The following is a 15,266-nucleotide window of genomic DNA, read 5'->3' on the forward strand; positions in this document are numbered from 1 at the left end:
CCATCGGGGCAAGTCCCTGCCAATTAAGTCCCTTAATGCCTATCCTGCATTAAGAGGCACTGTTTTTTCCTCCCTCACCGAGCTAAACTTCTGGAGGAAGAAAGCAGAGTGGTAGCGAATCTTCCTTAAGAATCCAAATGAGCGCGTTTGGACAACCACAAGCATGTGGTGGAAAGACTGTCCCTCAGATCCTAGCAAACACCGTCTGCCCAAACTCTCCTGCAGAGTATCAACCCATGGCACCCAAATAAACAAAAATCAAGCTAGAAACAATCATCAGTCAAATCCTCCGAGAGCAGGAAAATATTTCCGACAGCTTGCTCTTGCAGGTTTCTCAGTAGTCCTTAGATCATTTCTGTGGCTCCTGATATGTCAGCAAATATTAATCCTAAAGCTCAGATAGAGAAAAATCTACCTGCTAAATCTATTCATTGCTTTTCTATATTTTTTAAAGTCAAATACCACTTTACCTTCTTCCCCACCCCTCCTTTTTGCTGGACCTCCTCTCCGGAAACTCCTACCAGAATATTTTCTCCCCATGCCTCTGGGGCTTCTCCTAGAGCCACTGGTTGCCAGGGCAGGTCAGCATCTCCTGCCTCCTCCTGTGCTTTCAGCTATATTTGAAACACTTAATGTACCCAAGATGATCAAATGACCAAATCACTTTGTGTGATCGCCCTGACCTTATCATCGCGTACCTCCTGTCGGTCTTGGCATTATCTTTTATCAGCTGCGAGCAAGACGTCTGAACACCACACTGTGAGTTGAGACTTCCAACTTCTATCCCTAATTTCAATAATGATAGGTTGCATAGCCTAAAGCAGTTATGCGATTCCTTCTGCTGAAGTTTCCTAACCTGCAAAATGGTGGGAAAAATGCAATTTTCCCAGTTGTGAGTAACTGCGAGTTTGCAGCACTTAGAACTGAAGAACAGGATAAAAAAAAAAAAGCTAAATATATTTATTCACATGAATAAATAATGAATATCTAGGTCACTGCAGCATCTCAATTATTTTATTTGCATCATACAATCTAATAAATTATTTGTAATAATAACATCAGGTCAGTTGAAGCAGATTTGCTGCACAAATTCTTAAACACAAAACTGGATAATGAAAGTATCTGTCTATAATGGCTGAGGAGCAGAGCTGGAACCAAAGTCACCTAGAAACTTAAAGATAACAAACTACTTCAGAGAGGTATTACTTAGTAGTGGTATAAAATAGTGGTCCTATCAACAACATTAGTATCTATTCACCTGGTAAAAAAAACAACAACGAAGTGAACAAAACTCATTCTTACGACTAAATATATCCTATTAGAGGTTCACGTGGTTCCCACAAGCATTATCTTCAACAAAAGACTGAACCAAAGAAAGTTCTCCCCCAAACCTGCACCTGCAATGGACCACGCTCTGCTCCGCCAGCAGGAGCATGTGCCGGGGCTCAAGATGTCAGCAACAAAATGAACAAAACTAACATTCCTCTTAATGTAAAAGAACCTTTTTTATTTTCTTTTTTGTTTCTTTTTCTCCTTGTGGATCTGATACAAGATTTGACTTGATGACTTCATGGATTAAGGTTCATTGCTGCTCACTTAGATTCTTCTTTCTGGTAATTTTTGTGACCTTGTGATGCTTAAATTCAGAAAACCCCGTCCACATTTTCTGGAGGACCATGTGGAAATGCCACAGATGCACACTGACCAGGGCAAAACCCAGAGGCACCATGGTGTCCATGATGCCACGGTGATAAGAGAAACTTTTGTTTTAGTAGGGAGCAAAAAAAAAAAAAAAAAAAAAAAAAAATCATAGCAAGTTTTTCTTCTTGTGGCCACCATGTCAGAACAAAACGGGTATTTCAAAATAGTGCCTTTAAAGGTTAATAATTCCACAGGCATAAAACCCCTTCTTTCAGGTTTATAAACTTTTTCCAAAAGGGCAAAAAGGGGGAGGCTGCGAACTTCAAAGATGCACTTTACTACTCCTTGCCTTTGGAAAAGTTTTGGCTCTAAACCTGCGTGAGCTCCACCCAGGGGTGAAGCTATCCCTTTCGGCAATCCGGGAGGCGGCTGTCAATCAAACACCCTCCTCCTCCCATGCCGGAGGAGCTCCCTTGGCTGTATTAGTGTCCTCCTTGACAAGGCAGCCGGGGAGAACCAAATTGCATCTGCCCACCGCCACCCACACGCTCCAGCCTATCTGACATTTAATCCAGCGCAGAGCAGAGGCACACAGGCACCAAAGTCAATAGCTAGCAGGTTTTGCCACACGATCCAAGACACCATGCCCCCAGCAATTCTGCTATCAGATGAGCCTGACAGGCAATTACGTCAATAACAAGCAGCAAAAAAGCCTGTGACTAAGCCATGCATTAAGAAGTTTACTTAAAACCCGCTACCCTCGCCGCTGGAAAATTCACCACTTTGTCCGGCTACCCTATTTTATGATATTCCCAATAAAAAACTAAAAGCGACGGCTCAGAATCACATTTTCTCTGTGCATGCCATTAAATATACACCGTTTGCTTTAACGTGTCATTTTTGGCTGGGTACAAAGATATTTGACGTGCAGAATTACCCGGGGGGATAACTAGTTAATAAATAAGTATTCAATTGCTAGTGCTTGTTATTAATTGTTTAAAATTAGAAACAATATAAAATGTTCTCATAAATAGCTGCTGGGTGAGGTAAGAAATGGTTTGTGAGCAGGCTGGCTAATTTTTAAATATATTTTTGGATCCAGAATTTATGCTTTGTCTAGGCTATTTTTGTCAGGTATCAGAATAATAATAACAATGCCGAAAACGTACTTTGTACTCATAAGACAAGCTTATCCAGCAAACTGTGTCCTGAGCCAAGCACAATCATCACTCTCCTCTGCACGGAATTTGACACAGGACAGCATAAAACATCCCAAGAAATGGTCCTGCAGGAGGCCCATAAAAACGCGCACAGCGATAGCAAGGAGGGCAGCAATCCTGTAGCAAGGATGTACAAGCATTTTTGTCCTAACTCTGTTTTCAGCAGTTCCAAAATGACCAATTTTAGGCTACAATTTTCCAGACGTAGATTCGTTCAGAAGATTTTTTTTTTTAAGAATAAACCCTCCTGTTGGGGAGAAAGGGAGGAGAAAGACAAGTATCTACAAATCTCTCCTCTAGTCTCCCCCTTTTTAAAGCATGTTTATCTCAATACTCCCACTGTGTGCACATGTTTTTCTCTTCTAGGTCCTTAAAATAGCTTGAGGTCCCTAAATACCTCTGCGGAAGAGAAGTTTGTTACCTTGTTTTTCAGTTTTGGAGAGTCACTGCCTCAGGTCAGCCTTGGCTGATCATAAATCCATTAACCTCAGTTTTGGGGCCGATTTTTCAGCTAGCACTAAGCTGCATGCCAGCATGTCTGGAAGTCAGCTCTCCAGCAGATCAGCTTAAAGCTATCTCAGATATGTCTGCACTACCTTAGAGCCATAAAATCACAATGTTGACATAATCGGCAATAAAAAGAACATCTGATTTGTGTATTTTAGAGCAGAACTCCATGGGAGGGGATGCTTCGTGGGGTTACTGCTGAAAATCACTCTGCGCAGCTAATTCAGCTGACGTACTATCTAGTGAAGGTGGTAAAGTCAATGAGACAGGCCTTCCTCACTCTCTACTCAAGATGTAATCACTCGAATGGCTGGATGTCTTTAATCTTGACTAGAAAGGAAACGTCACGTAGAATGAAAGGATTTTAGTGTGCAACCAAAAGGAACAAAAATTCTCTTCATGGGGGGGAGAAAAAACACTTACTAGAAAAGCAGAAAAGAGAGAGAAACCCACAGTTGTTATTGGATGAGCTGATAAACTCAAAGCAAAAAGGAGATCAAATTGGTATTATGAGGGAGCTGTGGAAAAAGCTATACACTACAGAACTGTCATCTGGCAACCAGCGGAAAATAAAAATCCCATGAAAAATCTGAAACTAGATTTAGGGATATGGCAAAGCAACCAAAAGCCTCTCTTAGCCCCTGGAGAACACATCACTGTACATGCTTTTCAAAGCTCACACCAACCTGAGAGAGCTCTCATGCTTTCAGAGAAAGGTTACTCAGAGATTTCGGGAGCCCAGTACGACGGTTATACCAGATCATGACCCTTTCCTCCATAATTTACTTTCACAGCAGATGTGCTTGGGAGGGTGGACTAGTGAAGAGAGGAAAAGGGTAATGAAGCAATACTGAGAGCCCTTCCTAGGGAGTGGACAGGCATCTTTGCCGGCCCTCCAAGGCCACAATATGCAATGCAGTAGGTGAGAAAAACCATAACCATTACTCTTGAGGAAAAGTGAAATGTGAGAGTTCTCCTGCTAGTGAAAATAACTTTTTCTACAACCAGGAGTTTTAGAAATTTCTCATATAAATAACTCTTCAACGATGAAATCTGAGAAAACGCTTCTGCAGAACCTAAGCATCTTGGGGACTAAACTAAGTGAAACCTACATATAGATGTGACTAAATCCAATCTCCAAATTTACCTAAAACACTTTGACAATATTGAAATTTTCCTCCCTTTCTCATTGTTTAAGGCTGCCTTCCCACGGTACTTGTTCTGTACCACCTCTCTTCTGCAAGACCATTTGCTCCTTGTTTCCCCAGCTTCCACACACATACACAGACGCAAGAAAAAGTCTAGAGGCATTCGAGAAAGCTGCCTGCTAACCACAGGCGTCTTACTGGGTTCAAACAGATCATGGCTGCAGATTTATTGAACTTAAGTGATTAACATTTCATTTTATGTTCCAAACATTTAACACAGCCCTTCTTCCCCCAAGCCCAAAGCACTCACTGTTCCGCAGAAAAAATGTGTCCTATTCATGTTCCTCTAAATAAGAGTCCGGCTTGAGCCTCAGAGTAGCTTCTCCCCTGCTCTCCATGCTCATCTAGTCAAGGTCTCCTTAAAATGTCTGTCCTCACAGATATAAATACAAGGAAAAACAGGCTTTCAGCCAGTCTGAGAGCTAGAGAATCAGATTTCTTAGACTATAGTCAACTTCATTAAGTGACTTCAAAAATAAAGGTCAAGCTTTTAATTTAAATTTTTCCTGGGTAAGCATTTGTTTCTAAATTTACCTTTTTAAATAATAACATTAGAGAAATATGATAGGCAAGAGAGGCTGGGAGACATAGCTACGGAAGTACATACACAGTCATTAGGGAAATGGAAGAAAATAAGAGAGAAAGAGTGTGAAACATTAAAATAAGCAGTCAAATAGCCTTATGCATTTTCACAGTGGATGAACAGAAGCCCAGATAAAACAGCTTATTAGAAAGCTCACAATCAGTTAAGTGCATGCAAAGCGTAAGTATTTTAGAAGATCCATACAAAAAACAGGGATGAGGAAGAAGAGAGAGATTTGCCGTAATCAGATCTAGCATGAAGAACTGTAACTGATAAAGAAGAAGATGTCTAAGTACCTAAGCTTGACTGATTTCAGATATACGCTGCAGGGGAAATGTTCCGGGATGCAGTTTTATCAGAGCATACCAACACAACAACCTCTTCCTGAGGCATGCGACTGGAGACACGCATTTGCGTAGAAGGCGCCAAAACGTATCAACGTTACAATGAATTCTGGATAAAATTTCATGGTAAGGTCCTGGATGTGCACAAATTACACACATGTAAACGCAACTTTAAAGTCTTACGAATATTACCAGTGTGCTAGTAGACCTGGCACCTTCAGGAGCTAGTTCTCACTTCAGAAATGTGGCAAACAAAAATGTTTTATTCGAGTTCAACATTCTTTATAACCTATGAAGTCTTTCTAAGAAACATGTAGCATCATTGTTATAAGCCTACATGGATCTGACTAATCTATTTTCACAATTTTTACTTAACTTCTTTTTTTTCCATTTGGGTAACTTCATTGAAAGGCTTCTTTGTTAGACTAAGGCAGTAGGAATCCAATCAAGAGATTCTGTAAAGCTGAACTCACAAGCAGCTGCGTAGAAAGATAAGACCCAGAAATATTTGAGGGGCAAGGAAACAACTTTATTATCCAACAAGGTCTACTTTTGTAAACCCCTGATTTAGTCTTGTAAACAGTTGTAAAGCTCTTGTAAAATCCAAGAAAAGGCAGAGGGACTTGAGCTGCTTTGCTACAATCAGATTTCTGTTAAAAAAAGGGGGGGTGGGGGGAGATGCCCAAATCCCAACCCTGTAAGTGATAACGGAGCACAAGATTTAAGAGATTATACAGGATTTAATTTTCCAAATATATGCCAGAGGAGGCAATGCTTTGGGACATATTAAAAAAAGAATCAGAGCAGCAAAACAACAGTGTCTTCTCAGGATAGAGTTCACTATGTACGAACCACAAATTAGTCTGTCTGCAAATATTGTAGAAAAGTGCATACACCTTTGGATACGGAAATCTTCCTTTAGATAAGTAAAAACATAGAGAAACTAGACTATCTAATTGAGCAAAGCCAGCCACACTGAGAGTGAAACCCTACCTTTCCAGTGCAGGTTTCTTCTCCCCCAAATTAGGCGAGTGCGGTCTTCCTAAGTATTATTTAAAATGAATTATTAAATTAACTTAATAAGTTACTAAAATGTATGTATATATGCATGTGTATGTTTTATTACTAAGCTTCTTGGAAAATCCAAGTGGAAATTTATCTTTAATACGATCATTTCCCATATTTCAACATTTGCTGTCAGATGTCAATTCCTTTACAATCTGAGCAGGGGAGATAACACTGCTAAATCCTGCAATTTACTGATCCGGAGCATCAGCAGGGTGAGAAAAATCCACAGTGGTCTGGAGCCATCTGCACCCTTCCTGCTCACGCTGATGGAACAGAAGATGAAGACAACTCTCATCTTCAGCAGTGCAATGTGCCAAAATCAGGTACACACAAAATTACTGGGTTATTGTTATAAATTATCAGGCCCAGGGGTTTCCTCTCATTCGATCTGGCTGTCCCCCACGGCGTGTTGCAGAAGTCCCCCCAGAAAGCTCCAAGCAGCCCTCAACCCTCTCTACCCTCCGTTCCCAAAACCCCGTTTTAGCTGCCATTTGTTGCAGATTCTTGGGCTCTGCAAGGTCCTTCCAGAGCAACATGACTGGAATTTTGCACAATTTCCCAAATGGAAATCCCCAGAACTGTACCCAAAGCAATACTAACTTCCACCGATGTCTGGAGAGGCTCCTGGGCAGCCAGCACCGCCTGATCTCCAGCCGTGTTAAAGACTGGGAGAGAAAAAAATCCCCGGCACCACTTCCGTAACAACTTTCGCTTGCAAAACGCTGCCCAAAACATCGACTTCCCCAATTCAATTCTTTAATTAGCAGGAAGAGCAAACCAAAGCCAAACCAAATGCCCAAAGGTGCTATACGAGGCCTGGGACCGCCGTGGGAGGGAGAGTGGGTGCCAATGACAGGACAAAGGTGCAGAGGATGGAGGCGCCGAAATCGGAGGGGGACTCCAAAGGGAGGGATGTGGGCAACCATGCGGAGGAGGGAAAGTGCCCTCTTTCCTCCCGCGCCCGGTTTCCAACCCCTTCGACCTCGGTGGGGAGCGCTGGCAGAGGACGGCGCATGGGTCCGATGGTGCCCGCGGGGCCTGGCAGAGGAGGGAAGACAGGGACACGGCTACGTTTCTTCTGAGAAAACAGGCCACATTTGCAGGACGCATTAAGTGGCTGCCAGCACCTGACATACATAATCTTGCCTGAGACTTCATAGTTAATAAAGCAGAAATGTAGAATAAGCTACTGTCGGTGTTGCCAAATGTCACAAATTAAATCTCGCAGAATTTAATTAACAAGATCTTGGCTCTTTTGGAGACAGTTTCTTGGGGAGGAGGAGGGGGACTATGTCTTCAGATTACATTTGGACAAGCCAGGAGAAATTCCCTTTGATTTACTGCCATCCTCAATTTTCCAGCCCGTGGGGACGACTGATCAATTGGTACAAGTGTAAGAGCGGAAAGGCTAGCTCTCTGCCGAGGAAAGGGTTAAATATAGCGTATTTTACAGCAAAAGCTAGATGGATTACCCAGGATAATATTGCTGCAAAATTGTATAATAAAGAGTTCACATTTAAAAAGCTTCAGCTAGCACCAGAGTAAAGTAGTAAATTTTCTCTTTCAGGACTGATGCCCTCTGACCACACACAGTTTTCTGACACATGCTGTTAAAAAGAGACATTTATCACTCCAGAAAATGAAGACCGCATGCACACTACAGCATGAAAGACTCACTAAGCAACTGGCATACAAAAAGAGCTTAAGGGATGCAAAACGCCTCTGAAACAATCACGAAACATTACATCTACTGAACGTGGACTAGCACAGTCCCCCTCCTCACAACTCTAAGCTTCTCGGAGGTTTTCAGCACGATCCTCGTCACACTCTGCTCTGAAGCAGGAAAGCGCAGTTACTCCGACCCTGCAGGCAGGGAACCAAACTTCAGGACTGGGCACAGATGGGACGAACCAGAGGTTGTCCAAGTTTTGGTGCCCTAAATGCAGGACTGTCACTATGCTTCAGGCCGATATCCTGGAAAGCTACTTCTCTCTTCATTTAAGGCCTCACATATATTCTCATACAACCTTTTTAGAGGTCCTGAGGGGCGGAGAGGAGCACTTTCCCTGTGTATTCCCATGGGATGTGTGCTTGCTCTGTGGACACCTGGTTATACATCAGTACTGGGTGGCCCTTGCCCTGGCTGGTGGTACTGGACTTTTCTTTTAGCTCCCCTGGCAGATACTTGGGGCCGTCAAGTCTAAGTGCTGTGAGCTCCCATCCTGGAGCACACCAGCTCAACATTTCTAAAGTCGGACTTAAAGTCAGACTTTATCTGCCCGTATGCCATCACAGCTCATCACCTCCTTACAGCCTAACAAGGTATAATAAAAGGGACCCATTTTATTTTCAATCAGTTCAGTAGAAGTATCACTTACATCTTCTCAGGTTTTTTTTTTTTTTTTTTTTTTGGAAAGATGATGCTTCAAGAACGAGAAGGACAGTGGCTGTTATCCTAAAGAATTAATATCACTCCCAGTATCAAAGTTAACTGCTTCTCAGCTTGCTCTGGTGCCTCTTGAAAGCCATCACTGGCATCACTTCTTCCACCATCCTTTCTTGCTTCTTCTGGCTTAAAATTGCCACTAGTGACTCATGTTTTATCTTTTCAGCTGCTGGATGAAGACTGCTGAATGAAGTAAATCAGCCACCGACCTTTTCTAAGCCAGAGGTCTGAAGCTTTTAATCAGCTATTTCAGAGCTAATGTAATTAAATAAGAAAGAGTTAATTTCTCAGAAGCATAGGTCACTCAAAATATCCCCCTCGAGATACGCTAGGTGACTGAGAGCCTTTAAAAATCAGGGAGAGAAGGCAAATCATGTTTGGTAAGCATCTGCTTAAATACGGATTTAAGAATACCAAGAATCCAGGTAGGAACATAACTTCAAGCCTTCCAGGTCTGCGTGCACTGGCCAGAACATTTCATTTCATCCCGTATAGCATGATTCATTTCTGTTCAACCAAAGCTGTCAAAAAGTCTATATGCAATCTCGTAGCTAGAGCCGTATATACATGCCAAACGCCTGTATAGCAAACATCTGGCCTCACTTCTGTTTCACGGATTTGCCAAAGAGCAAGTCCGACCGGTTTTTTTGTTGTTGCTTTTGCTTTTTTTCCCCCTCTCTGCTGTGCCTCAGGTTGTTTTTCTTAAAATGAAATCATTAAAACAGGGAGAAGGCGCGGAGGAAGGAGTAAGAGGAAGAGATGGAGCCTCTGCGTAATTTTCCAGTGGGACTGATGTTACTAGGAATTTGTGCTACTGCTACTAGTCAATCATTACAAGCATTATTGAAAAACTGAAGAAAAAAAAGAAAACTACCTCTAGCAAAGCACACTGGCATGGATTGAAGGAAAAACACATATGCTGCTCTATAAACTAGAAGCTCCGTTTACCCAAACACCTTCGATATCACTATGAAGTGTATTAACAACAACAACAAAAAAACCCACCCCGTTGCTGTTGCCTTATTTTGCATTCGTTTCCAGTCTGTGCCCTGGGAGGCTGAGCAGGCTGCGGCATCACCTTCCCCTCAGGCCGCGCGGGACGCACGCAGGTGTAGCACACAGCCGCGGGGTCTCCGCTCTCCTCCCAAACGACTGATCTTCCAGGCCTACAGCGTTATTCAGTCGCGGCTGCTCGCTCCACCTGTCTCGTTCCTGATCGGTCAATTATTTCAAATCAAGGCGAATTAAAGCGCTGCTTCGGCGAGGGGGGATGATATTCACCAGTGACCAAAGTGAAACTAATAAACTAATTTCACTTTGCTGCCTCGGGCGAAAGGAGAAAAATCCAAGTCTGGGAAAAGAAAGACTGCAGCTGTTTCATCAGCCTGCTGCCCAAACCCACTTGCAATTTACTATCTTTAAATTCAATTTTTGTTCACAGGACAATTTTGGAAACAAAACAAAAGGGCGACAACAGAAAAGGAAACAGGGAGGGTCTGTAATTCTGCACGAAGGAGCTGTGCCGAGTGCTGGCTTCCCGAGTGCCTCTCTTTATTCATCCTGCCAGTAGCAAATTTATCCAGTAGATGTCAACACCAGCAAAAAATATGTGTAAAGCCAACCTTAACAGCAACAGTAGTCCCTTCCATTTACCGGAGTGCATCAGAGGAGAGTTTAATATCTGGAAGCATCACGTATTTATTTGCTACTGTCCCATCCCTACTTCTTCCAATGCAGATCTGACCTGGCTCATCTGTCAAAAAACATATGTGGACCTAAAATAACTTATTTTTTGCTTTTCGAATTATTTTGTGTGGTTTGCTGGAAAATGGAAAAATTGCTAATAAGCACGCGGTCAGAGCAGATGAGAGCACATTTTTCAGGGAGGAGCAGGGGGAGGGTGGGGAAAACATCATTTTCTGCAAAGCGACTACTCCAAGCAAGATCTTCATAGCTCCTGAATATAATCTGCAGAGGTCTGTTCTCTTCTGACCTTTCCCTGCATGGTTAAGCACTGCAGTGATTTCATGGATTTTGCTCTTTCCTCAAGAAGCGTCCCAGCCTACACCGGTGACCGGAGATTCCCGCACTGACCTCAGGTCAACAGACACTTGTTCCTGTGAGGTTTTTTCTTTTCTGTAATACACCAAGGACAGGCGGCTGCAGCCTTTTAGTGTTATTATCACTCAAATGACTGAATTTGCTGACAAGTTTTAACCATGCAAAAAACCCAAGGCCATTGCTGTTGACACTTTTACATCTACTATTAAGATGCGACTGTTTGAACAGCTTGCGCGTAGAATCTGAAGTACAGCTTTCTGTTTCCTTTTTGTTTATTTTTAGATAAACCTTGTGTTTCTACTCTGCAATGTTTGCATTTGGCTGCTGAGCGTGCAGTAATCACATACATTATATGCACTGCTTGGAGACACTTTACATCACGGCCCATCTCTTTTTTTTTTTTTTTTTGGATAGTTGAAAAGAGAAGGAAATAATGGATCATTTTCCTGATTGATTAATCTTTCCTCACGTTGCCATTTTCTCTTCTTTCCCCATAAACATTAGGATGAAAACCAAAAGTATGTTGTGACATCTAACAGTGACACATTGAAACAAGCTACTTCATTATTGCTACAGAACTTACTAAGCAGTTCATTTTCACAGAGAGCTAAAAAATTTCAAGGAGACCTAAATAAATACGTGTATTCCAAAGACTCAGCGCTTGGAGCACAGAAACAGAACTAAGAACTATTCCTCATATATAAACTTCACCGCACTTAAGAGAAACATATATCTATATAACAGCAACGGTGTGGTTACAGCTTATCTGATAATTTCGGCCTGAAATGCTGCATCTCTGGGGATGGAAAAACAGCAGTCAAAGGCTAACGTTGTGAATTAGCATAATCTAAGCAACTGTTAGGCATCGACAGAAGTAGACACGGAAAGATCAGACAAAGGCACTGCACTCCCCCTGAAAAGTCAGGATAGACGATGGCATGTGAGAGGATAAAGTCACAGCTCTAAGGATTGGGAGAAGGCACCAAATGCAAAGCTTAACCTTGTGCTACTGCAGAAATAACAGCAGCACGCCAAGGTTTCTGGCGCACGAATCCTGCGTTACAGTTCTGCATGCGTACACACCTACCAAAGCCCAGGACTATAAATAGTTTAGAGATAACATGCATATCTTATTAGGTGTGCCAGCATTTCACAGCCCTGTATGAGCAATTCTTTTAATTATTGTCAACGTTTCCTTTGAATCCGGGTCTCAAAGAAACAGTGAAAACTTCTGATTTGCTGTGACACCTTGATTGCTATGCGGATGACTCATGGCACCGTTGCTGCTAGTCTTACAAATTCATGGATTTTTAAGGCCAAAATGCACAGGAGACCATTATGATCACTCTGTTCTGGCTCTGCAAATAACGTGGCCCCCACAGCCTTGTCCACAAATCTGCGTGCCTGACAGAAGACCCTGCATAGGAACGAGGTGAATTACACACAAAATTATCACACGCATCTAAACCCGCCTAATTGACTCACAAAGACCTGAAGAGTTTCTCTCTCGATACAAATCCTGATTACTGCAATGGACTAACAAACTGATCTCATCGCCATTTTTTTTCCCTAGTAGTTTATCAAAATGAATCTTTCTTCACCTTGAAACCACTCAGTGTGCAAGTCTTCGAACACAAGATAACTCACTCGCTCCGACAGGCCCATCCCTCCTTGCTCTTCTCCAGGACTAGGCTTCACAGCAGTTGGGAAAATTTTGAGTGAGCAAGGATCTGCCGAGAAAAAGAACGAATAATTCTCCTCTCCAGAGTCTAGGGGAGACTTAACAGCCTCCAAGCAGGCTCCTAGGTAGTCTGTGCACTCTCCTCCTCTGTGATAGTAAGGAGGAGGGACAGAAAGGACTACTCATGTATCTGCAATATTTTAGTTCATTTATGATAGACACCAGAAGGAAACCCCCCTATGTTATTACAAATGCTGGGTTTTTTTTTAATTTCTCACTTTAAAGACACTTTATTCCCAGTTTATTACCAATTTTTGCTCCATGCAACTTCTGTCTATCCACTTCTAAACAATTTCTAAGCAGATGTAAGTGTATAAGCTGCGTGGTGAAACAGCCTTCAATCAGACGGCTGTTATCTATTGTCTTCCTCAATAAAGGATATATCCATTGAATTTTCTGGAGCTTGTGGGTAAATAATAACATCCACTCCATTAGACATACATTTAGAAATAACACCCGTCTATAACTCGATGTCTCATTTCCCAGCATTCACATGATGGCCCCATTACATGCTTGATTAGCCAGGCCAGGCTAAACAGGTTAATTGATTTAGAAGTTTCCTTGTTTTTCTTTGAAATTCTTTTAGCAGAAGGTCCTTACTCTGTCTTTTTACTGAATCCTATCATTTCCTCAAGGTTAATTTCAGTGGTCCCAAAGACTGCCCTTACTAATTTTTTAGAGATGATGGATACCCAAGTGCCAAGTTTCAATCAAAACTCCCTATACACACAATTTGGTCGGATGTCCTTTCTTCTGCTGCTTTGGTCTCCATTTTGACAGTCACAGTTTCTAGCAAAATTGTCCTACATGAGGTTATCCAGTTCTTCATATTTTAATATAATGATAAGCATTTATGTAGCACTCTGTTTTCAAAGCACTTCACAAACATTAAATATTTAATGCTCATAGTATCCCTCTTACTTTCAGCCCCATTTTACACATAGGGAAACAGACTCACGGGTTAAGTGGTTTTGTTTCAAGTCGCATCACAAAATACTGACAGATCAAGACCCAAAAACATGAGCTCTGTATTTTCACTTCTGCTCTCAAAACTAGACCAGCCTTGTTCTTTCACTTAAATAATAGTAGTAATAATGAAAATCCTTGCTCTTGTTCAGGGAGAATTCCTCTGTCTCTTCGGAGGTTCTCAAACTAAGGAGAAAATACAGTTCCAGAAACAGCTCAAACCAAACCAAACCAAACCAAAAAACACGGGAAAAGCACCCCAAAATGGTCCAGGGGGACATCTACCAGCTTTATAATCCATATTTTTACTTTGTAGCATCATATAGGAAAAACCACAGATGTACAATATTATCAACGAACTGTTCACCTTCTCAGAAAATGGGCCAGGAAGCATTTTTCCACAGCATTTGTATGTGTGTGCATATACATATATGTACACACACACATATATATATGCATGTGTGCATATAAATATATATATGCACACACATATATGTCTACACATACACACATGCATATATATATTCGCAACCACCATTTAAGCGGAGAACAGAGACCTTCCAGCCAGAGAAGAATTTGCAATTTAAAAACTGAAGTACGTTTCAAAATGGCATCACTAAAGAGCTTTAGTATTTGATAAGAACATTACAATATATTCAATTGCACACAGCAAAAGCCTTTTAAAATAAAGCACAGGAATACCAAAGCTAGGCATTAGCAATAAGATAACAAGAAGCTAATCGGCCAGCAGAAAAGGTGTGCCCTGCTGCAGAGAGCGTGCAGGAGCCAGTCAGATTTTGTAACTCCAATAACGAGTGGGTTTTTTTTAGCTTTAACATTTTTCATAATCCAAGCGGGAGGTCTAAACACAGGCTGTATGCAACATTAACTGCATTTCCCTTTAGCAGGCTTCTGTGGGAAGAAATGCTCAGCGTCAGGCTGGTACTAGATGTCAATTTAATTGAGCTGAGGGAAAGTCTCCTGCACCTGAAGAAAGCTCATCTCTTCTCCCCATGTGTGGCACCATACAACCAGAAGACAATATCTGGCCCTCGTTCATTATTTATACAACCACCTAGTTAACTTCCAGAGACTCCTCATTTTGTAGAATTTTCTTTTTGGAAACGTCACCCGTTGGCTGAACAGGAAGCCAAATCCAGCCCTAGATTCGGCGAGCACCGTGTCCCCTGACGGTGGGCACCAGGGCACCCTGTGACGATACAGCCGACGCAGCGCAGGAGACCTGCACTACCGCTCACACCAGAGACTTGCTCCTGGATTACAGTCGGGTCAGGTTTAAAAAGATTTCTCCTGGCATATGCACATGTCTAAGACCAACGCAATGACAACCCACTTGGAGTTTAAGGCTAAACATAAAATGCACCTGGTGTATTGTACAGGTTCCCCTTCTCTGTCACTGGGGTCTGCACTCCTGCTCATATGGCTCCAGGGCCACGACATCCAAACACCTCAGAAAGTTG

At 42.2% G+C, this 15,266-nt stretch overlaps 1 protein-coding gene across 6 annotated transcripts in view; it reads right to left on the bottom strand.

Annotated features, from left to right (window-relative positions):
• Nucleotides 1-15,266, bottom strand: part of KLHL29 (kelch like family member 29) — a 374,292-nt gene that overhangs the window by 231,893 nt on the left and 127,133 nt on the right. The gene's annotated exons all lie outside the window — the stretch shown is intronic.

This window comes from Dromaius novaehollandiae, chromosome 3 (genome assembly GCF_036370855.1).
Source record: "Dromaius novaehollandiae isolate bDroNov1 chromosome 3, bDroNov1.hap1, whole genome shotgun sequence".
Taxonomy (NCBI): Eukaryota; Metazoa; Chordata; class Aves; order Casuariiformes; family Dromaiidae; genus Dromaius; species Dromaius novaehollandiae.